Below are 24,577 nucleotides of genomic sequence, written 5' to 3'. Positions count from 1 at the left end.
AGAATACCATATCCCAACAGAAACTGGCTCATTCCAGGAGGTGGAGAGTTTCTTCTTAGAAATAGTTTGCTCTGGGTGAGGACAAGGAGAAGCTTGGGGGTTGGTGAGGGTAATTCATTGGATGCCTATTCTGTGCAGCACTTGGGAGAGTGCAATAGAAGTAAGAGATGCAATCTCAAGTACCCTCTTACCTTCCTCTGCCTTCTCCTCTTCTTTCCTCCTCTAGTTTTTCTCTTTTTTTTTTTTTGGTCCTGGTGGTCTTATTGTTAGACTTAATTATTATATGACCCTGCCAAATAAGAAGCAGTGTGGCTCAGTGGAAAGAGCACGGGCTTTGGAGTCAGAGGTCATTGGTTCAAATCCCGGTTCTGCCACTTGTCAGCTGTGTGACTTTGGGCAAGTCACTTCACTTTTCTGGGCCTCAGTTCCCTCATCTGTAAAATGGCGATTAAGATTGTGAGCCCCCCGTGGGACAACCTGATCACCTTGTAACCTCCCCAGCCCTTAGAACAGTGCTTTGCGCACTTTCATTCATTCAATCATTTATTGAACACTTACTGTGTGCAGAGCACTATACTAAGCACTTGGGAAGTACAAGTTGGCAACATATTGAGATGGTCCCTACCCAACAGTGGGCTCACAGTCTAGAAGGGGGAGACAGAGAACAAAACATATTAACAAAATAAATAGAATAAATATGTACAAATAAAATAGAGTAACATAGTAAGCACTTAATAAATGCCATCAAAAAAAAAATCAACCCTCTTCCGATGTTACAAAAAATACTATCCCAAGTGCCTAGTGCAGTGCTCTGTATAGGTAATCACTCAGTAAATACTATTGATTGCAAATGGGGCATTTATGTGAGCAAATATGAGATATGGAAACAGAGTAAAAGTGTGCTTCAAAATCTCTGTGAACTCTTCAAAAGATGCTAGGGTTAACAAATTCCCATGGCAGATTGGGTGAATTCTCAGGAGACTAGATCACGGAGTCGAATTTTGGAGTGTGTAGGGGTGGTGAAATGGAGTTCTGAGGGCAGGTGTTAAAATAGACTAATTCTCTCTCTAAAAATGAAATAGCCCAGCGCTTTGGAGCTCTGTTTCTCTGGGTTTCTGTGTGTCCATGTATATCAGGTTATGTTTCTGCTTATTTATGAATGTTGTGTGAGGTATGGAGAAGGTAGTAGTAGCTAAGAGGTGCCTTTACCCACTACCAGCTTCTGATGTCCAAATCTTCCATAGAATCCATCCTGGGGTGGCTCAGGGGAAAGAGTACGGGCTTTGGAGTCAGAGGTCATGGGTTCAAACCCTGGCTCTGCCAATTGTCAGCTGTGTGACTTTGGGCAAGTCACTTAACTTCTCTGAGCCTCAGTTCCCTCCTCTGTCAAATGGGGATTAAGACTGTGAGCCCCACAGGGGACAACCTTATCACCTTGTATCCCCCCCACACACACACTTAGAATAGTGCTTTGCACATTGTAAGTGCTTAATGAATACCATCATTATTATTACTGTGCTCTCTGGTAATTTTGCCTTTGGGATTTGGGGATTAGGCCCCTCTAGGCTCCAGGCCTTCTCTGCCCTCCCAATGTGTGCCTCCCCCTCCCCCAAACCCTGGGGTAGAGACAAGATAATTAGGTCAGAGGAGTTCCATATGAGGCTCACAATCTTAATCCCCATTTTGCAGATGAGGCAACTGAGGCACAGAGAAGTGAAGTTACTTGCCCAAGGTCACACAGTAGACAAGTGATGGAGCTGGGATTAGAACCCAGGTCCTTCTTTACACTAGGCCATGCTGCTTCAATCAATTGGATTGTTTTATTTTTCACTGAGTATTAGTTTTTAACAATGCAAAGTTACAGTAAGTTTTCTTGATTTCCTCAGTGAGAGATAGGCTTCAGGCTGCCCTGCCCTATTCCCACAGCCTAGAGTCAACCTGGTTGCCCCTTCTCAGAGCCCTTCAATTTCTAGAACTGCTACTTGTCTTATATGGTACAATTCTGATTTTCTCAGGGTTGGATCATCTAAAGAGCAGATGATTCACATGAGTTTGGTGTGGTGTTTTTTTTTTTTTTTTTCCCCTGTCTCTCATCTGATCCTGAACCTCTATCTTCCCCCACCCACTGCTCTCTGAGAACACACACTCCTGATTTGAAGCCCAAATTCCCCAGATGCTCTGGCCTGGGCATCAAAATCTAAGAGAAAACTCTAGTCACCTGCCCCAAGGCCCTCTGAAAACCCCTTCTCCTGCCCACCCTTTAAGGAGAGACTCGAACCTGGCTCCTGCAGCCTTTAACCAGGGCAGCTTTGCTGAGCCTCCCAGCTGAGCCAGAATGGTCCTATTTCCCTCATGGGGGCAGGAGGTCTTTGACCTTTCTAAACTAATCATGCTCATCATCTATCAACTCAGTCAAGGATATAATAATGATGGCATGTGTTAAGTGCTTACTATGCGTGAAGCACTGTTCTAAGCACTGGGGGCGGGGGCGGGGTACAAGGTAATCAGGTTGTCCCACAGGGGGCTCACAGGCTTCATCCTCATTTTACAGATGAGGAAACTGAGGCCTGGAGAAATGAAGTGACTTGCCCAAAGTCACACAGCTGACAAATGGTGGAGCTGGGATTTGAACCCATGACCTCTGACCCCAAAGCCTGGGATCTTTCCACTGAGCCATGCTGCTTCTCCAACTACTAGCAGTACTAGCAACTACTAGCAGGGCGTATCTTAAAGGCTGTTCAGGGTCCCAGTGACCCTGCAGGAAGTTGGAACATGGATGCTCTTCCAACCAGTGACTGCTCCAACCAGTCACTGCTAAAAGCAGCAGGTAAGACCATGGGCTTGGGGGGGGTCAGAGGATGTGGGTTCTAATCCTGGTTCCACCACTTGTCTGCCATGTGACCTTGGACAGGTCACTTCCATTTTCTGTGCCTGTTACCTCATTTGTAAAAATGGGGATTAAGACTGTGAGCCCCATGTGGGATAGGGACTCTTTCTACCCTGATTACCTTGTATCTACCCCAGTGCTTGGCACACAGTAAGTGCTTAAATGCCATAATTATTAATAGCAGAGGGATGATTTTTTCAGTGTGGGCCACAACAGGTGAAGCATGGAGACTTGTGGTGGGCTAAATGACTGGTGACTGGATTTTCAAATAAGATTTTGATTTTCAAGTTAGACCATAAAATGAGCTTGGACTTGAATCAGGAAGGTAGGTTCTTTGTGCCCAGTGAATGGAGGAGAGGAAAATGCCCAGGAATTCATTTTATACAGTGGGATTAACTGATATTTTTATTTATTCACCAAAGATGTGGCTAATTGAGAATATACTGTACCTTTTCTTCTTTCAAGAAGGATATATATATATATATATATACTTTTTTTTTTTTAAGACACCAAAAGGCTGCCCCCAACCTCTGACCTGACCTGGCGCCAAAAATTAAGCCCTATTCCGCAAAGGAGTGCAGGGCGGGGAGAACAGTTAGAAGCTTGGCTTGTTTATCCCTGCCTGAAGCCGAAGAGATGAGAACTGTCCCTTCCAGGCAGAAATGAATAGTTGTTGTTCCTGTTGTCGGTTCTCCTTTATTTAATCTCCCCCCACCGCCCCCCGCCTTTTTTCTCCCCTCATCTCCTCTTCTCCCCCTCCCCGGGCCAGGAAATATGTTTGAATTTAGGCCCTCAGTGCTTAGTACAGGGTTTTACCCACACTAAGTGGATATAGAATTATCATTATTGCTACTGTGATGATGATGATGGAAAAAAGTGCTTGGAAGGAGGTGAATTTATACTGGGGAGAGACCCAAAGTCTGTGCCTTCTTAGACTGTAAGCTCACTGTGGGCAGGAAATGTCTGTTATATTGTACATCCTAAGTGCTTAGCACAGTGCTTTGCATACAGTAAGTACTCAATAAATGTGATTGACTGACTCTTGGGATCTGTCAGTCTGGTGTTGCTAAGCACAGGATACTGCAGTTAAGTTTAAACCCTCTAGACTGCTCTTGAGCAGTCATTCATCACAGATTTTCAGTCCTTTCCTTAGTAATGAATGATCAGTATTGCAAATGCCTTGCCATCTAGGCATTCTGTGCAGTTCTAGTTAGATGAGGTTGGAGAAATGTCTCTGAATTGGCTGAGAATTCAGAAAAATGGATGAGCGTGCTGTAAGACTTGTAAAGTAAAAGAGAGGGGAGAAATAAGACTAACCAAACTCATCCTAAGTGAACTTGTAACTCCATTTCAGGATAGCCAGAGGTACCAGAAGGACCACTATCCATTAGGTTTCTAGAGACATGTGACTTTGTGATGCTGTCCTAGAGGCCTGACATTCTTGAATCCACTCAGAGCAATGCCTATCAATATCCATTCCCTCTGCTCAGGCCACAGAGATGGGGAGTGGAGAAGGTACAGGAGGTCATGCCAGAAAAACACATCAGCAACCTAAAAGAATCTAGTGTGCTGTTTACGTTGCATATTTCTTAATCGATAATGGCTGATGGAGTGGCCTTTAACTCAGCTCACCATTAATTGCCAGGGAATTCCTGAATCAGAGGTCATTCTTTCTATTTTAACCCTAATAGGCTATCCCCCATGCTCTCTCGCATCTCAATTGTAGAGGGATGCTTGATTCAGATTTTGTGCTTAACAGTTTGGATCTCTTCTTCAGAGTTCTCGAATAGTTCAACTAGTTGCTAGCAGATAGTTTTGAATTAGAGTGGCCATTCATCCACGTTTTAAACTGGAGAATCTGGCTTTCAGCTGGTTTGTCTCCTGTCTGGAATGGATATGGCGCTGAATGCTTCTTTGTCTGATAGCTTTGTTTTCAGCCCTCAGCTTCCCTTCACCTCAGCTCCTGTTGTTGAGTTCCATGGCTTGGAAACGGTGCCTGTGTTCAGAAGGACCTGGGAGGGAACTGTAAAGACTGTAGCAAGAGGGGACAGTTGGAGGCATTGGGGTTTTCCTTGGGTGAGAGCTCTAGGCTGAGGAAGGTATGGATATTCATCTGCAAAATAGCATGTGTAAAGTCATTACATCATACTACATGCCCTGCATAATGCATGTGATGTCATGTGCATCCCCTTGTCCGATATTAGTGAGGGCCAACAGTGGCCACCTTATTTTGAACTCAGCCAAGCTCCAATTATGCTTGATGCTTACATCACCCCTCTGGGTAAGACGTTTACAAATCTACAGTGCAATTCAACCCCATTTTATTACTGAGAAACTGAAGTAGAGAAAGTGTTTTTCTAAGCTTGTCCTGAAAGTGGCAGCATTGGGGGGGGGGGGGGGGGGGGTCATGGGAGGGGGTGGGAGGAATGTATCTGGACTCCCTCAGATAAGCCCTGCTGGGATCTTTCAATTTTTTGGAGCCTAAATGTCATGTCGTATCTTCATTCATAAATATCTTCATTATAAATATGAAAAATGTTCCCATAAATGAAATTACGCCACCACATTTGAACATTTAATAGAAGGTTAAAAGGAAGTAATGAAGCAACCATGGAATCTTTTTCCTAGTGGCGCAATCAGGAGTCATGACAAACATATCAGCATTCGCTAACAAGGTAATTCAAACTTATTTTCATGAGCTCTTGAGAGCTCCTTGATGAGATTCCACTTGGCCTAAACAACATCCTGAGAGCGTTGCACTTTTCCCACGGCATATGGTGTGTATTTATAGGGCATAGAGTTAGGACTCATTAAAATTGTGTCTGCATAGTTGCACTTCCGTAACATTAACTAGCAATCGTTGGAATTGCAAAGACCCCATCCCACCTCCATCTCCCTGCCTCACAATAATCAATCAATCAATCAATCAATCGTATTTATTGAGCGCTTACTATGTGCAGAGCACTGTACTAAGTGCTTGGGAAGTACAAATTGGCAACACATAGGGACAGTCCCTACCCAACAGTGGGCTCACAGTCTAAAAGGGGGAGACAGAGAACAGAACCAAACATACCAACAAAATAAAATAAATAGGATAGAAATGTACAAGTAAGATAAATAAATAAATAGAATAATAAATATGTACAACCATATATACATATATACAGGTGCTGTGGGGAAGGGAAGGAGGTAAGATGGGGGGATGCAGAGGGGGACGAGGGGGAGAGGAAGGAAGGGGCTCAGTCTGGGAAGGCTTCCTGGAGGAGGTGAGCTCTCAGCAGGGCCTTGAAGGGAGGAAGAGAGCTAGGTTGGCGGAGGGGCAGAGGGAGGGCATTCCAGGCCCGGGGGATGACGTGGGCCGGGGGTCGACGGCGGGAGAGGTGAGAACGAGGTACAGTGAGGAGATTAGCGGTGGAGGAGCGGAGGTTGCGGGCTGGGCAGTAGAAGGAGAGAAGGGAGGTGAGGTAGGAGGGGGCGAGGTGATGGAGAGCCTTGAAGCCCAGGGTGAGGAGTTTCTGCCTGATGCGCAGATTGATTGGTAGCCACTGGAGATTTTTGAGGAGGGGAGTAATATGCCCAGAGCGTTTCTGGACAAAGATAATCCGGGCAGCAGCATGAAGTATGGATTGAAGTGGAGAGAGACACGAGGATGGGAGATCAGAGAGAAGGCTGGTGCAGTAGTCCAGATGGGATAGGATGAGAGCTTGAATGAGCAGGGTAGCAGTTTGGATGGAGAGGAAAGGGCGGATCTTGGCAATGTTGCGGAGCTGAGGCCGGCAGGTTTTGGTGACGGCTTGGATGTGAGGGGTGAATGAGAGAGTGGAGTCGAGGATGACACCAAGGTTGCGGGCTTGTGAGACGGGAAGGATGGTAGTGCCGTCATCAGAGATGGGAAAGTCAGGGAGAGGACAAGGTTTGGGAGGGAAGACAAGGAGCTCAGTCTTCGACATGTTGAGCTTTAGGTGGCGGGCGGCCATCCAGATGGAGATGTCCTGAAGGCAGGAGGAGATGCGAGCCTGGAGGGAGGGGGAGAGAGCAGGGGCAGAGATGTAGAGCTGGGTGTCATCAGCGTAGAGATGATAGTTGAAGCCGTGGGAGCGAATGAGGTCACCAAGGGAGTGAGTGTATATTGAGAACAGAAGGGGACCAGGCACTGAACCTTGGGGAACCCCCACAGTAAGAGGATGGGAGGGGGAGGAGGAGCCTGCAAAAGAGACTGAGAAAGAACGACCGGAGAGATAAGAGGAGAACCAGGAGAGGACGGAGTCTGTGAAGCCAAGGTCAGATAGCGTGTTGAGGAGAAGGGGGTGGTCCACAGTGTCAAAGGCAGCTGAGAGGTCGAGGAGGATTAGGACAGAATATGAGCCGTTGGATTTGGCAAGCAGGAGGTCATTGGTGACCTTTGAGAGGGCAGTTTCCGTGGAATGAAGGGGACGGAAGCCAGACTGGAGGGGGTCGAGGAGAGAGTTGTTGTTGAGGAATTCTAGGCAGCGCGTGTAGACAACTCGTTCAAGGAGTTTGGAAAGGAATGGTAGGAGGGATATGGGACGATAACTAGAAGGTGAGGTGGGGTCAAGAGAGGGTTTTTTTAGGATGGGAGAGACATGGGCATGTTTGAAGGCAGAGGGGAAGGGACCAGTGGAGAATGAGCAGTTGAAGATGGAAGTTAAGGAGGGGAGAAGGGATGGCGCGAGAGATTTCATAAGATGAGAGGGAATGGGGTCAGAAGCACAGGTGGCCGGAGTAGCACTTGAGAGGAGGGAGGAAAGTTCCTCTGAGGATACCGCTGGGAAAGATGGGAGAGTAGCAGAGAGTGTTGAGAGCTGGGGGGATGGAGAAAGGGGGGAAGAGACTTTGGGGAGGTCGGACCTGATGGATTTAATTTTGTTAATGAAGTAGGAGGCCAGATCGTTGGGGGTGAGGGAAGGAGGAGGGGGAGGAACCGGGGGCCTGAGAAGGGAGTTGAATGTACGGAAGAGCTGTCGGGGGTGATGGGCATGGGTGTCAATAAGGGAGGAGAAATAGTTTTGTCTGGCAGAAGAGAGGGCTGAGTTAAGGCAGGAAAGGATAAACTTGAAGTGAACGAGGTTGGCATGGTGTTTAGACTTTCGCCAGCAGCGTTCGGCAGCTCGAGCATAAGAGCGAAGGAGGCGGACAGTGGCAGTGATCCAGGGCTGTGGGTTAGTGGTGCGAGACCGGCGAAGGGAAAGGGGAGCGAGTGAGTCTAGCTGAGTAGAAAGGGTAGAGTTGAGAGCAGTAATCTGATCATCAAGACTGGGTAGAGAGGAGAGGGCGGCGAGGTGGGGTGTGAGGCGCTCCGAAAGATGGGTGGGGTCCAGAGAGCGGAGATCTCTGTGAGGGAGTAATACGGATTTACAGGGGAAAGGAGTGTGAGTGAGGAGGCAGGTGAGAAGATTATGATCAGAGAGAGGGATTACAGAGTTGGTGAGGGTGGACACAGTGCAGCGGTAGGAGATGATGAGGTCGAGGGTATGACCAAGTTGGTGAGTGGGCGAGGTGGGGTGGAGGAAGAGGTTGGCAGCGTCAAGGAGAGATAGAAGGCGGGCGGCAGAGGAGTCGTTAGGGATATCCATGTGGATATTGAAGTCTCTGAGGATCAGAGTGGGCATGGAGAAGGAGAGAAGGAAGGTGAGGAAGGGGTCAAAGTCGTTAAAGAAGTTGGAAGTGGTGCCGGGAGGGCGGTAGATGACGGCTACAAGAATCTGGAGGGGGTGGTAGAGGCGAATGATGTGGGCTTCAAAGGAAGGGAAGGAAAGGGAAGGGGGAGGAGGGATACTGCGAAAGCGACATTGGGGGGTGAGAAGGAAACCGACACCTCCTCCTTTTCCGGTGAGTCTGGGGGAGTGGGAGAAGAAGAGGCCTGCACAAGTATCCCATAGAGGACACACCTCATGAGCAGAGAAGAAAGTGAGCAGTCTAATTCAAAAAAATGAGATAGCAAGGATGAGAAACTGAATTTCTGATGGGTAAGCCCTGTACTTGCACTTATTATACCTATATGAAAGGCCCTCCCAGAGCTCCTGAAAATGGCAATTTCTTGAATTTCCCCTTCCCCTTTGCCTGACTTGGAAGAGAAGGGTATCATATAAGGTCTGTCCCAACTTGGTCAACCAGGCTGGACCTCAGCCTAGACAATAGGAGAAAACCAGACTGCCACTTTTGCTTGCCTACATTATTATCAAGTAATTTTTGATTCATAGAGACTCCATGGATATATTCTCTCCAGAAAGTCTAGTCTTCTGCCGTAATCTGTAACCTCTCTAAAGTTTCTTCTGTTATCGGTGTTATGGTCGTTATCCATCTAGCTTCTGGTCTGCCTCATCCACGTTTTCCCTGGACTTTCCTTAGCATTAGTGTCTTCTCCAGAGAATTAATCCTCCTGATGATGTGTCCAAAATATGCTAATCTAAATTGAGTCATTTGGCTTTCCAAAGACCACTTTGGCTTAATTTGCTCCAAAATCCATTTTTCTTGGGCAGTCCTTAGTAATCTCAAAAGCCATTTCCAACAGCACATTTCAAAAGAATTGATGCTCTTTCTATCCTGTGTTTTCCCTGTTCAGCTTTACCTACATTGCTTTGGCCTATATTTATGAGATTGAGACTGTGGTTCTCATTTGTGGAGTCAGTTGGACACATGATGTTTCCGAACCAAAAACAAGAGTGGTGAAGAAGCCTCTGTTAGTCTGAATCACAGTTTCAGCTAGGCTACTGCCCTTATGTTCCATCCAGGTGCTTGGTTGGCTTGGTGTTATCTTCTTTAGTCTTCCCCCGAAGGTACAGGTGATGGAGAATTGGTAGCTTGAATAGTTTAACATAACTTTTGATTCTGAAAATATAGTGAGGCAAGTCTAGTTTTATGGTCTCAGGTCTAGGCTGGGGCTGAATAGTTTCGCTTTCTCCTGGAAACATGGCTCAGGGCAATGGTCCATTCAGCACACCAACAGGAGCACTAGGGACATGCATTGACATTCATCCTCTTAGACTTAGGAATAGACCATCTAATATCCCTCTAGACTGTAAGCTTGTTGTGAACATGGAACGTGTCTACCAACTCTGTTATTGTACTCTCCCAATTGCTTAGCACGGTGCTCTGCACACCGTAAGCACTCAAATACCATTGATTAGTATCTTTAACACCCCCTATAATCCTCACTTTTCTTCTCATAACCCATTATGGACCACTTGTCAGTGAATTATTCATTCAATCGTATTGACCACTTATTTGAAGAGCACTGTACTAAGCACTTAAAGTACAATACAGCAATAGAGACAAAACCAAACTGCTCTTGAACCCAGCGATTATCCACTCAACTTCCCAAGTTTAAAAAAAAAAAGCCATGTTTGCAACCCACTCTGAAGAAGAATTTCTTTTTCCTTCTTTCAAACTTGTCACCCTTCAGGCTTGAGGAGTGACCCCTCACTCTGAGCTGGGATCTGGAAAACAAGAAGGCTTTGTTCTTCCTGTTCACACCCTTCATGATTTTGTAAACTTTAGTTCTGATCTTTGCAGCCTCTTTTCATATGGATGCTTCTACATCCCACTGATCATCTTGATTGACACTTCGTTTCCCTTTTCCAGTTCTACTATGTCCTAAAGATACGGCAACTAGAACTGCACACAGCATTCAAACTGGACATCCCATGGATTTATTCAGTATTAAAATTGTGCCTTTTTTGTTTTTTTTCTCTCCATTCCCTGATGATGCCCAGCACTTGATTGGGCATTTTGCCTGCTCCTGCTGCACATCAGATGGATAACTGAAAAGAACCATCGACAATGACCCTGAGATCTCATCCCTGAGTCATGACTGATAGCTCCAAACCCACCTTCACATAGTTGCAATTTAAATTATTTTCCCCTTGGTGGATTACCTTGCATTTGTTCACATTGACGCTCATCTGCTATTTTATTTTATTTTTTTGGCCCTCTCAATAAAAATTGTCCTCGTTTGCCTAATGCTTTGCCACTTGAAACTGTATGGTATCATCTGCATGCTTGGACTTGTCACCGCACACTGTCTTCCAGATCGTTTTGGAAGGTGCTATACAAAACTGTGCCTAGCACTGATCCTTGGGGGAACCCTTCTAATTACACTTTTCCATCCTAGAGAGGGATCGTTTATCCTTACCTTATGTTTCCTAGCTTGAGCCAACTTTCTGCCCATGTCAGAACCCCTCCCCCAATCCCACAATTATCTAATCCGTGCACAACTTTGTCACAGGTCTCTGGGAAATCTAAATACATTATTGTCGATTGGTTCCACTTCAAAGAACTCCAGAAGGCATAATTTGCCCTTTTAAATACCATGTTCTCTTTTTTCCCCCCAACCTGTTGTGTTTTCCTAGGTGCTAATGGATCCTAACTTTAATTACAGATCCTATTAATTTGCAGGTGAGACTCACTGGTCTATAATTACCAGGATTGCCTTTGGAACCCTCCTATAGATGGGAATTACATTGGTGACCTGCTGGCACTTTGGCTACTTGTAGAGGTAAGAGAGAGACTGCCCCTCTGAGTTCTCAAAATCCTTAAGTGGATGCCATTTGTACTGGTGAGTTTATCAATTGGCTCTAACAATTTGGCAAAAAGCATCCTGTGTGATCATGTTGTTCTGATCCAGTTTTACTACACTATCTGCTACAACCATCAGTTTGGGCATGGGAATCTCTATCTTTGAATTCTTGATTGGAAATGTGAATCTCCTGGGTTTCATGTTGGATGAATAGCTAAAGTAGATGTATAAATCATTCAGGACTAAAACAGAATTTTAACCCCAAAATTAGGCTTAACTAGGAAGAGTTTGAGTCCCCCTTTTTCCTTCCTCCAAGAGCCTTCTCTCCTCATTTGATTGCCCATAAAAATCAAGCAAGACTGGCTGTTAGGTGGTGATAGCTGGTAACTCTAAGAGGAGAGGGCAGGGTTTGGGAGGGAAGATAAAGAGTTCAGTCTTGGACATATTGAGTTTTAGATGGTGGGCAGACATCCAGATGGAGATGTCCTGAAGGCAGGAGGAGATACAAGCCTGGAGGGAGGGAGAGAGCAGGGGCAGAGATGTAGATTTGGGTGTCATCAGTGTAGAGATGATAGTTGACGCCGTGGGAGCAAATGAGTTCAGCAAGGGAGTGAGTGTAGATAGAGAAAAGAAGGGGACCAAGAACTGACCCTTAAGGAACCTTCACTAATTATTCAGCCCAGAGACTGGGACTGGGGACTCTGAAGAGCTGTTCCGCAGTGTCTGGGGCTCGGCAGCTTTCTAAGCCCTCCTCCAGCCAAAACATTAAGCCTTGAGGTTTGCTCTTTCACAGTCGGATATTGGTTATCCACTTGAGGGGTATCACCCAAAGCCATTGAGTTGACCCCAGACATACAGTCCAAATTCCCAAACTCTGATCTGATGGAATGAGGATTCTGGGCCTGTCCCTCAACCCCGCACACTGGGTGGAGGGAAACAATTTGTTGTAACTTCGATCCAAGAGAAGAAAATTAAAGTGAATATCTTAGCAAAATACTCCAAGTATGAGTGAGGCTGCACTAGAAAGACTGAACAAAGCTCTCAAAAAGGAGTAAGATTGCACTAGCAGGCCTTACACAATTGGAAGGGGCATTAAAAAAGAAATGACAAAAACCTTTAATAAAGGTTGAGGAAATAAAATTATTTTTTGTTATCATGCCCCCAGTTCAAAAAATTTGGACTGTGTGTCTAAAAACTAAGCATTGCTGAAGTCATAATATGAAGACTTTTCTGTTAAATTTTTACTCACATCCGTATTGGCATACTTTGGGTTGATCATTCAGAGAATGCAGTTATTCAGTCTTACCCACGGGGTTGCCATCAAGAAGAATAGTCTTCTAACGAAAAACCCAAAAGGAAACTGCGTAAGAGCTTCATAATATTGTGGAAAAAGGCTTTAAAGCAACGATGTAAGTGGGGAATGATCACAGCAGTTTAATGCTAACATGAAAGTTTACTGAAATATTTTTTTGGTTACTATTTTCAGGGACAGTCTGCTAGGTTTTTTTTTTTCTCTCTCTCTCTCTCTCTCTCTCGGCAGGCATCTTCCCTCACTGATGTATACATTTTCTGGCACCCACTGACTGGGTATTCAAGAGCAAATGACAGAGCTATTTTTTTCTTCCATAAACAAAGTGGATTAATAAATTTAACATGCAAAATGACTCATTTTGTGTAGAGATGAGGAGAAAGGGCTTGCAGAGCCAAATGGTTTTACCCAGCCGTGAGTGCAAACATAAATAAGATGTTCTTTTTTAATCACCCAATGAAAAGCAGTTACTGCATCACACATAATATTTATTATTGTTAGATTTTCTGTTAAGAAAATGGACTACAAAATGTTTTTTCTTGGTTCTTTTCCATTTATGACTAATCTTATTTCCTTTTTATGTTTATGGGTGCCATGGTGATTTTCCTGCCATTTAAACCATGATAGGATTTCTGAGATTCAAAGAGGTCACCCTTCATGTTTGCTAAACTGGCACCTGGAGGGCAATGGGTAAAACCATTGCCTCCTTTCTAACCCTCAATGAATTCCAGTTTTTAATCTATACCTCCTGCAGCCATGAGGTGTCCCCAATGTTTCCACAGAAACACCATCATCATCATCACCATCATTATCTTCAGGATTGGTTGAAGCCACTTGATGCCAAGTGCTGTACTCAGAAACTACTAGCAGAACACTGTACTGGGCACCTACTGTGTGCAATACCCTGGGCTGGGTGCTTGGAAAGCACCCCTCAGAAGTATGAGGCAACCCTTGCCCTCATAGAGGTCACAGTCTAAAAAGGAAAATAAGCAGATATAAACTTGATAAAACAATTGTCAAGAGGGTGAAAATAGAAATTAATAACAAGCCCAAATGGGTAAACTAAGCCATAAGAAACTAACAGGTGGGAAAGTATATAAGGACCTCTCAGGGTCGCATCTGGAGAGTTTCCAGTACTACCAGTCTCTACTATGGGAGGGAGAGTCAAGCAGAGGCATAGCCATTCCATTCCTAGCTTGGGCAGTGGTTAGTGAGTGGAAAGCAATCTGTTACAAGCGAAAGCTCACCTGTGCTGGGCAGCAGCGGCATGGGAGAGAGTCGAGGGTGGAGATTCAGGTTTATTGTGCGGAAGGAGGCTATGGCTAAAAACTTCCATATTTTTACCAAGAAAGCTCTATGGATACACTAGCAGAACGATTGCAGATGGAAGTGGGGCGCTCTGGGAGAGAGGTGCCCATGGTGTCGCGATGGGTCGGACATGACTCGACAGCATAAAACAACAACTATATAAAAATGCTGAAGTGGAAATGGATCTGGAAGGTGAGGGGATTAACTAGAGTGATCATCCTGGAGATGAATTTTTAGAAAGACTTTGAACAAGACAAGCAAAGAGAAGTTTGGCCTAGTAGCTCATGGCTTTGGGCATCTAGTGGGAGTGTGCCTGCTACAACCCAAATCACTGTTTCTTTTTTTTTTTTTTTTTAAATTCACCTACATAGCCATTCCTTTTCTTACCATGTGGAGGAATTTTTATATTTCCTCCTAACATATAGCACTCAGTTCTCTCCCTCTGGAACACTATCCCTATTTATTTCTGATGGTCTTCATCCAAATTATAGATGATGATAATGATGATGATGGTATTAAGAGCTTATGTGCCAATTTCTGGGATAGATACAAGATAAGGTTGGACACACATGGGGTTTCAGTCCAAGAGGGAGGGAGAACAGGAATTTAATCACTATGTCAAAGATGAGGAAAAATGAGGCCCAGAGAAGTTGTGACTTGCCCAAGTTCACACAGGAGTCAAGTGGCAGAAGTGGGATTAGAACCCATGTCTTCTGACTGCCAGTTCTGTGCTCTTTCCACCAGGCCACGTGTCTGCATGAGCTGTGTACCTATGGATCCTATAACATGAAAAAAAAAAACCCTCAGCTATAAATCAAGCTGGGATGCTTTAGTATCTGAGAGTTATTTTTCCATTAACTTCTCAGCATTCATCAGCAGTCCATTCTTTTAAGGGGTATGGATGTTGGCAACCGGTGATGTGTCAGATGGATGCTTTTCAAAATGCTCAGTCAGTCTGCTGACATCATTAGGTGTTCTGATGGCTGGGGATGGAAGATTTAGGTTCTGCTGATATGACAGGCAGTGACATCCCTGGGAGCTTCTCTATACAGATAATCTACCAGAAGACAGGGGATTTACTTGAAGACTTTTTAGAACTATGTTGGCAGGGACACAATTTGTGGAGAGCAAAACAGATCGTATCATAGGATCATGGAACTTCATAGCGAGATGAGAGATCATCAAGTCCAGTCCCCAGTGAGCCCCTAGAACAATTCTCAAGGTGCAGTTGAAGTGCTACTGATGGAGAGCACAGGTGTGGATCACTAATCTAGGTCTCTATTGCAGTGCTTATGTTTTATGTTCTCCTAATCCATGTGCTAGGGCATGGACTTTAAGCTTGCTTCCTGAGCACTTTAACCACTTCAGCATCAGGGTAGAGGAAGAGTCCCCACCCTTCCTCGGTAATCCATTCTTCCGTCTCCAGGAAGTTTTTTTTATTTTTTTTCCTTATGTCTAGCCTCAATCTCCCAAGGTGCAGCCAAAGACCCTTGCCCTTTGTTCTTGGTCACAGTGATGGTGGAGAAAATCTGGTGTCCCTCCTTTGGGAGATAATCTTTCCTGTGAGTTAAAACTATTATGGGTTCGTTTTCTCCTGACAAAGGATTCCATTTCCTCTAATGTTCCCTCTTAGAGCTCCTGGCTGCATTCCGAGGAATGTTTAACTGGCTATCTTCCAAATAAAAGGGACATATTATAAGGGTGTTTCTGGGCAAATTTCAGCCCGTCACTCCTTAATCTTAGCTCCACAGAGATTATTGAGATAAACTTAGTAGATGATTAGTAAATTGCAGAATGTTCTCTAAGGGTTTGGCCCTGACTCCTTCATGGTTGTTTTTCAGATCAAAGTACCCCAGGGATAAATTATTGGTACATGGCCACAGAGAGTCATGCGAGAGTCTCTCTGTCTTTCTCTTCCCTATTGTCTACTTCTGCCATCTCTTTGTTCTGCCTACTAATCTCTTGGGACCAAGTTCCCTTTTGTTCTTTGGCCAAGGCAAAATGCTGATGTTGATCTAGTCCTTAGGAAGGATGCTGATTCCCTTTCTGGTTCCAATGGCCACGGATAACCAGAAATAAACCCAAAGGGTTCATTTCACCTCACTCTGTTCTTGGGTGGGAGGGACTTGAGGATTAAGGTTGGTGTTATGGCCAAATTCCCAACAATGCTAGGTTGTAAATTCCTTGAGGGCAGGATCTGTCTACCAACTATTGTATTGTGTTCTCCACCCAATAAGGACTCAGTAAATACCATCGATTGAAAATACTGAGATATAGAACAGTTCCAGGCACTGAGTCACTCTATAATGAAGAGACTGGTGAAGTTGGTTACCTGGGGAACTTTGTTGACCACCTTTTCAAATCTCTGGTCATAGATGCCAACTTGGTGGTGGTCATGTGGGCAATTGGCCCCACAAGCTTCCAGCTAGGGTGCCAAAGCCATTGTTTTGACCCACGGTTTTTTTTGTTTTTGTTTTTTTTTTTTTTTTTGGGGGGGGGGGGGGTCTGGGTTCCCAGCCTTTCTCAACACCTTCTGAGTAGACTGAAAAGCAATGAGAGTTTCTGAACAAAGTTGAAAAGCTGCAAAATCAGGTCTTCCTTAGCTCTTTGAAGATTGTCTGTCCTACTAAGTTTGCTTTCTCTCTTCTCCACCGCCCCCCACCTAAATTCCCCACCTCCTGCCTCCCACTGCCCCCACTCTCACAACATACAGCTGACCCCTATGGTTCTTGTAGAGATTATCAAGCTTTTTTTTTTTTTTAATCTTATTAGGGTTGACTTTTCATGGAAAATCTTGGTGTGTGTGGGGTGGGGGGTTATATAACTTTAGGAATATTTTGAAGCAAAGGATGAAAATGTCTTTGAGGTTTTTCCCCACTATACAAAATCCTAAGGTACTCATAACATGAGATGAATGCATGAAGCATACTGACCTTAAAAATACTTAAGCAGATATATCAAAATTCTTTTCACATGGCCAATGTCCTTGGCCAGCAGGTGGGCATACAGCTGGCTAAATGCTGTCTCCACAGCAGCCAGCTTAACCTAGAGAGCTGCATTAACTTTTTTAATTTCAAGAAAAAGAGGGAACAATGGAAAGAGCAAATTGTGGGTTCTCCAAAATTCTCTGAAAAGCTGATGGGGAGAGAGAAACCCACTAATGATGCCTTTAAACTGAACACATCTGTTCTGTAAAACAGGTTTATGCCAAATCCAGATGAACTATTCTCCATCTCTGAGTGAAATCCAGCCCTTCGCCATGACTTAATTGTGTCTGTAAAATGACTGTGATAACTGGGGATGGGTGAACTATTCTGTTTGTTCAGGATTTGTATGACCATCTAACATGGCTAATAGAAATCACAGTCATGAAATGGATTCTGAATTCAACTTAAATGTAAAAGTCCTTACACTGTATTCTGTGGAATGTGAAATTCCTTACTCAAACCGGAAATATTGGCTGTTCTGTGGTGGTGTAACAGTTCGATGTTACACCGCGAGACGCCCGGGACTCCGTTCCCGAAAGGCCCGCCCGCCATCACACCGCGCGGCCTTGCTGCTCCCGGAAGGTTCCTCTCCTCAGAGCGCGCCGCCATAGACGCCCGGGACTCCGTTCCCGAGAGGCCCGCCCGCCCGCCCCCATCACACCGCGTGGCCTTGCCGCTCCCGGAAGGCTCCTCTCCTCAGAGCGCCGCCATTGACGCCCGGGACTCTGTTCCCGAGAGGCCCGGCCGCCCACCCTCCCACCATCTCAGCGCCCCCACGGACACCCCCCTTGCTTCCACCCCCCCACTTAGGAGGCCTTCCGTAAAGTGCCCCTCATCCCCCCCCACCTTCCTGGTCCGGTCCTGACTGACTCTCCTCCCGCCCCCAGGTAAAAAGCCCTTGTTAGCACCTTGTTAGCACCATGTTAGCACCATGTTACATGTTACATTAACGACAACCTCATTCACACCTCCTCAGCCCTCCCATGCTAGTTGACTGTTCGCTCCCCTCCCCAGGTATCTCTGCTCCCTGACCCCCCCGTAACTGGCCCACCCTACTCCAGCTCTTAATAGTTTGTATCTGCTCTCTGTGGCATCATTGTCTGCCAATTCTATTATTGCCATAGCATATTGATTGCTCAACTACACCCTGTGATGCCATCGCCTACTTTTATCATTGTTACTGTTTTATTGCTTCTGCATCTCAATTGTTAACCCCCCGCGGTACTGTCACTCGCCCTGCTGACCTCACCATGAACTATCAGTTCCCTTGCTCCCAACTGCCATTCCCATTCCTCACCTTCCCCTTCCCCTCTCCCACCCAGCTGTTTCCCTCCCTCTCACCCACCAAGACCGCTCCCCCTCAACCCCTACCAAGGATTCCTCTGTACCAGCGCAGGTCCTCCGCTTCTCCCTCCCGGCCCCCCTCCTCCCCTTCTCCCCGCCCCCACCCCATCCCAGTTCTCCTTTCCCATCACCACCCCCCTTCCCACTCTCCCCGCCCAGGCCCCCGCCAACTCATCCCAATCCAAACCCTCCCCACCCCTCGCACCCTTCCCCCTCCCTCCCCACCCTCGACAGCTGATGCCAAGTGTGGCCTCTGGAACCCCCGCTCCGTTTTAAGTAAGATCCCTTTCATCCTGGACCTTTTCCTTTCCAGTTCTCTACTCCTCCTCGCCCTAACTGAAACATGGCTGTCGCCGGACGACACGGTCTCTTCTGCTGCTCTCTGCAGTGCAGGCCTCTTCTTCTCCCACTCCCCCAGACTCACCGGAAAAGGAGGAGGTGTCGGTTTCCTTCTCGCCCCCCCAATGTCGCTTTCGCACTATCCCTCCTCCCCCTTCCCTTTCCTTCCCTTCCTTTGAAGCCCACATTATTCGCCTCTACCACCCCCTCCAGATTGTTGTAGCCGTCATCTACCGCCCTCCCGGCCCCACTTCCAACTTCTTTAATGACTTTGACCCCTTCCTCACATTCCTTCTCTCCTTCTCCATGCCCACTCTGATCCTCGGAGACTTCAATATCCACATGGATATCCCTAACGACTCCTCTGCCGCCCGCCTTCTATCTCTCCTTGACGCTGCCAACCTCTTCCTCCACCCCACCTCACCCACTCACCAACTTGGTCATACCCTCGACCTCATCATCTCCTACCGCTGCACTGTGTCCACCCTCACCAACTCTGTGATCCCTCTCTCTGATCATAATCTTCTCACCTGCCTCCTCACTCACACTCCTTTCCCCTGTAAATCAGTTTTACTCCCTCACAGAGATCTCCGCTCTCTGGACCCCACCCATCTTTCGGAGCGCCTCACACCCCACCTCGCCGCCCTCTCCTCTCTACCCAGTCTTGATGATCAGATTACTGCTCTCAACTCTACCCTTTCTACTCAGCTAGACTCGCTCGCTCCCCTTTCCCTTCGCCGCTCTCGCACCACTAACCCACAGCCCTGGATCACTGCCACTGTCCGCCTCCTTCGCTCTTATGCTCGAGCTGCTGAACGCTGCTGGCGAAAGTCTAAACACCATGCCAACCTCGTTCACTTCAAGTTTATCCTTTCCTGCCTTAACTCAGCCCTCTCTTCTGCCAGACAAAACTATTTCTCCTCCCTTATTGACACCCAGGCCCATCACCCCCGCCAGCTCTTCCGTACATTCAACTCCCTTCTCAGGCCCCCGGTTCCTCCCCCTCCTCCTTCCCTCACCCCCAACGATCTGGCCTCCTACTTCATTAACAAAATTAAATCCATCAGGTCCGACCTCCCCAAAGTCTCTTCCCCCCTTTCTCCAACCCCCCGGCTCTCAACACTCTCTGCTACTCTCCCATCCTTCCCAGCAGTATCCTCAGAGGAACTCTCCTCCCTCCTCTCAAGTGCTACTCCGGCCACCTGTGCTTCTGACCCCATTCCCTCTCATCTTATGAAATCTCTCGCTCCATCCCTTCTCCCCTCCTTAACTTCCATCTTCAACCGCTCACTCTCCACTGGTTCCTTCCCCTCTGCCTTCAAACATGCCCATGTCTCTCCCATCCTAAAAAAACCCTCTCTTGACCCCACCTCACCTTCTAGTTATCGTCCCATATCCCTCCTACCATTCCTTTCCAAACTCCTTGAACGAGTTGTCTACACGCGCTGCCTAGAATTCCTCAACAACAACTCTCTCCTCGACCCCCTCCAGTCTGGCTTCCGTCCCCTTCATTCCACGGAAACTGCTCTCTCAAAGGTCACCAATGACCTCCTGCTTGCCAAATCCAACGGCTCCTACTCTGTCCTAATCCTCCTCGACCTCTCAGCTGCCTTTGACACTGTGGACCACCCCCTTCTCCTCAACACGTTATCTGACCTTGGCTTCACTGACTCCGTCCTCTCCTGGTTCTCCTCTTATCTCTCCGGTCGTTCTTTCTCAGTCTCTTTTGCAGGCTCCTCCTCCCCCTCCCATCCTCTTACTGTGGGGGTTCCCCAAGGTTCAGTGCTTGGTCCCCTTCTGTTCTCAATCTACACTCACTCCCTTGGTGACCTCATTCGCTCCCACGGCTTCAACTATCATCTCTACGCTGATGACACCCAGATCTACATCTCTGCCCCTGCTCTCTCCCCCTCCCTCCAGGCTCGCATCTCCTCCTGCCTTCAGGACATCTCCATCTGGATGTCCGCCCGCCACCTAAAGCTCAACATGTCGAAGACTGAGCTCCTTGTCTTCCCTCCCAAACCTTGTCCTCTCCCTAACTTTCCCATCTCTGTTGACGGCACTACCATCCTTCCCGTCTCACAAGCCCGCAACCTCGGTGTCATCCTCGACTCCGCTCTCTCATTCACCCCTCACATCCAAGCCGTCACCAAAACCTGCCGGTCTCAGCTCCGCAACATTGCCAAGATCCGCCCTTTCCTCTCCATCCAAACTGCTACCCTGCTCATTCAAGCTCTCATCCTATCCCGTCTGGACTACTGCACTAGCCTTCTCTCTGATCTCCCATCCTCGTGTCTCTCTCCACTTCAATCCATACTTCATGCTGCTGCCCGGATTATCTTTGTCCAGAAACGCTCTGGACATATTACTCCCCTCCTCAAAAACCTCCAATGGCTACCGATCAATCTGCGCATCAAGCAGAAACTCCTCACCCTGGGCTTCAAGGCTCTCCATCACCTCGCCCCCTCCTACCTCACCTCCCTCCTCTCCTTCTACTGCCCAGCCCGCACCCTCCGCTCCTCCACCACTAATCTCCTCACTGTACCTCGCTCTCGCCTGTCCCGCCATCGACCCCCGGCCCACGTCATCCCCCGGGCCTGGAATGCCCTCCCTCTGCCCATCCGCCAAGCTAGCTCTCTTCCTCCCTTCAAGGCCCTGCTGAGAGCTCACCTCCTCCAGGAGGCCTTCCCAGACTGAGCCCCTTCTTTCCTCTCCCCTCGTCCCCCTCTCCATCCCCCCGTCTTACCTCCTTCCCTTCCCCACAGCACCTGTATATATGTATATATGGTTGTACATATTTATTACTCTATTTATTTATTTATTTATTTTACTTGTACATTTCTATCCTACTTATTTTATTTTGTTGGTATGTTTGGTTCTGTTCTCTGTCTCCCCCTTTTAGACTGTGAGCCCACTGTTGGGTAGGGACTGTCTCTATGTGATGCCAATTTGTACTTCCCAAGCGCTTAGTACAGTGCTCTGCACATAGTAAGCGCTCAATAAATACGATTGATTGATTGATTGATTGATGTGATTTTAGTCACTGCCCTCGACCAACAAGAAATGCAGTTTGAGTTGGGAAATCCAGTAATCAAACTTGCCTTTACAGGGTGGTCCCCTGCTGCTTGCTACTAGGTTAATCCCTGCAGCTAATTATGAGTGTGTGTGTGTGTGTGTGTGTGTGTGTGTGTGTGTGCACGCGCGCACGTGCATGCTCTCTCTTGCTCACTCTCCCCCCACCCCCCACCATGGCTTTCTTATCCCCATGCTCTGGCAGGTCATTTATCAGGCTGATCTTAATCAGATCACAATGTCATAACGGAAGAGCTGTCCGGATACTTTTTCAATTGTCATTTTCCTCAAGATCCAGATTGCATGGCATGTGTACATAGAATTACCCTGTAATTCAAAGTCAATTGACATTTAATTTCAATTTAATTACACAGGAATTAACAGGCATGACAGCTCCAGTCTAATTAGAGAGCAAAGTGTAGGAATCTGTTTACAGTATGAAAATATCATATCACCCTTCTAGAGGAAGAATGCTCATCTGTAAGCATTTCTGTACAGCCTCTCATTCAGACACCTCAGAGCATTTTCCAACCTGAATTCCCCCTTTTCTACATCTTCCTGAAGTAGGTAAAAGTGACCTCCTGACTCCCGGTGAGGAGGGAAATAAAGGGATGAGGTTGAGATTCATCCTATTGATAATAGTTGGAGCCAGGATTAGGACCGGCTATGGCTAAGTGCCTAGTCTTGCTCTGTCTTATGCTGTTGAGTCATCTCTGACCCATAGTGACGCCATAGATGCATCTTTCCCAGAACACCCCACCTTCATCTGCAATCATTCTGGTAGTGGATCCATAGAGTTTTCTTGGTAAAACTACCAAAGTAGTTTATCATTGTCTCCTTCCGTGCAGTAAACTTGTCTCTACCCTCAACTCTCCCATGCCACTGCTGCCCAGCACAAGGGAATTTTGACTTGTAACAGATTGCCTTCCACTCGCTAGCCCCTGCCCAAGCTGGGAATGGAATGGGTAGGTCTCTGCTTGACTTTCCCTCCGGTAGTCGAGACTGGTAGAGTACTGGAAACTCTCCAGGTGAGACCCTGAGAGGGGCCTCATCTTGCGTTTTAGGGACATGCACATGTCTCTTCCACTCCTCATACACCTCCAGTGGTTGCTCATCCATTGCCAATCAACACAAACCCCATGCCCCTGCCTTTTAAAGAACTCAATCGCCTCTCTCCCTGCTACTTATCCTCACTCTTCTCCTCCTACAATTGAGTCTGTACATTTACGTTCCTCTAATGCCAAACTACTGTCCCTAGCTCTCTTGCCTTGGACGCCTTGTTCAGATCTTCCCTCCTGTCTGGCACTCCCTCCCTCTTCACATCTGATAGGGCACCACTTGCCCCATCTTCAAAACCCTACTCAAATAATTTCTCCTCCAGGAAGCTTTCCCTGACTACTCTTTTCTTCTCCTCTTCCTATATCTTTCCATTCTGTGTTTCCATGAAGGCAAGGAGCTTACGCTATTGATTTCTCCCAAGCACTTTGTATAGTGCTCTGTACAGAGTAAATGTCTAATAAACATCACCAATTGATTAGTGAACAGAGAAGTCTTCCCCAGATAGGGAAATATATTTTTGCTAGGGTAGAACCCTAGTGTCCATTGTAAACTATGCCTTTCTTTACTTTTACTCATGGCAAAATGCAATTTCCTAGTGTCAATAAATGCCACAGTCTTCAAAAAGATTTCCCTGAAACCTTCCTTTGATCAATCAATCGATCATATTTATTGAGTGTTGCCATGTGCAGAGAACTGTACTAAGCACTTGAGAAAGTGCAATACAACAGTTGGTAGACTTGTTCCCTGCCCATAATCAGATGACATGTAAATGCTGCTGAAAATGAATCTGTGGGTAAATGATTGATATATTAATTCTTTGATTAATCCATTTGATTCAATCAAAAAAATCCTCTGCAAATGATGAAGTAAAGGGATCAGAGGGCCTGGGCTTCATTTCTTATAATGAGACTAAAAGATCATGAGCAGTGCCATTTTGTGAGAATCATGTTCCATCTAACCCAGGATTTTGGCTCTGATAGTGGTACTGTTAGTGTCTGGTGTCGAATGCAGTCTAACTTCTAATGTCAATTCAGCTTTGAGTGGAATGAAGAAACACCTGGGAACAATTTTTTCTATTGAAATTTGATTAGAAAAATAGCTCAAGATATTCAACAGATCCTAAATATGGCAGTCGCTGAGTCATAGGATCTTTTCAATTGCTTTTTTTTTTATTTCCTCATGAAAAGCAGCCTAAAGTCGAGTGTAAGTCACTTCTGAAAGCTTCTTTTTTTTTTTTTTTTTTTAACATTCCTCTCTGGGCTCTGGTGGATAAAATCAAAATTTTTTCCTCTTTATCGTTTTAAAAAGATTGTATACAAACAATAAATGTAAACACGGAAAGAGGCCAGTTCATCAAAAAAAAGAGCAAAAGCAATTTGAAAGACAGCATTCTCTAGGGCTATCACACTGATAGATGCCATAGAAATAGACAGAAGGTTTGTCAGGAAGAAGAGGAAAGCAAACAAGTCAGAATGGTTTTCTCCAAATAATTAGCTTGGCTGTATCATTGATATATCACTTGCATCGGTATTTGGTATCAAGAACAAAATGCACTATTAATATGTGGTGTTGATATGCAAATTACCTCGGTAGGGAAAATCCAAAGAAAAATGTCCCTGTAGTTAGTATTCTAGGACCTCTATTGTAAGAAATAAAATGGGGAGAAAGCAGTAATGTCAGAATTATTAACCAATCCTTTTCTTTAGCTAAAGTCTTCCTGGAAACCTGACTCTAGG

General features: G+C 46.2%; 2 non-coding genes across 2 annotated transcripts; one reads left to right on the top strand and one right to left on the bottom strand.

Moving 5' to 3' along the window:
- The first annotated feature begins 13,833 nt into the window (after nt 1-13,833).
- On the top strand, nt 13,834-13,969 carry LOC119948620. Its single transcript, XR_005457004.1, has one exon. It is a non-coding gene; the product is annotated as a small nucleolar RNA SNORA7 (small nucleolar RNA).
- Nucleotides 13,970-22,690: 8,721 nt separating this feature from the next.
- Nucleotides 22,691-22,828, bottom strand: LOC119948292. The gene has a single exon (XR_005456698.1). It is a non-coding gene; the product is annotated as a small nucleolar RNA SNORA7 (small nucleolar RNA).
- Nucleotides 22,829-24,577: the final 1,749 nt, after the last annotated feature.

Source organism: Tachyglossus aculeatus, chromosome X4 (genome assembly GCF_015852505.1).
Source record: "Tachyglossus aculeatus isolate mTacAcu1 chromosome X4, mTacAcu1.pri, whole genome shotgun sequence".
Classification (NCBI taxonomy): domain Eukaryota; kingdom Metazoa; phylum Chordata; class Mammalia; order Monotremata; family Tachyglossidae; genus Tachyglossus; species Tachyglossus aculeatus.
The sequence above is the reverse complement of the archived record's forward strand: the minus strand, read 5'-3'. Positions and strand labels throughout refer to the sequence as shown.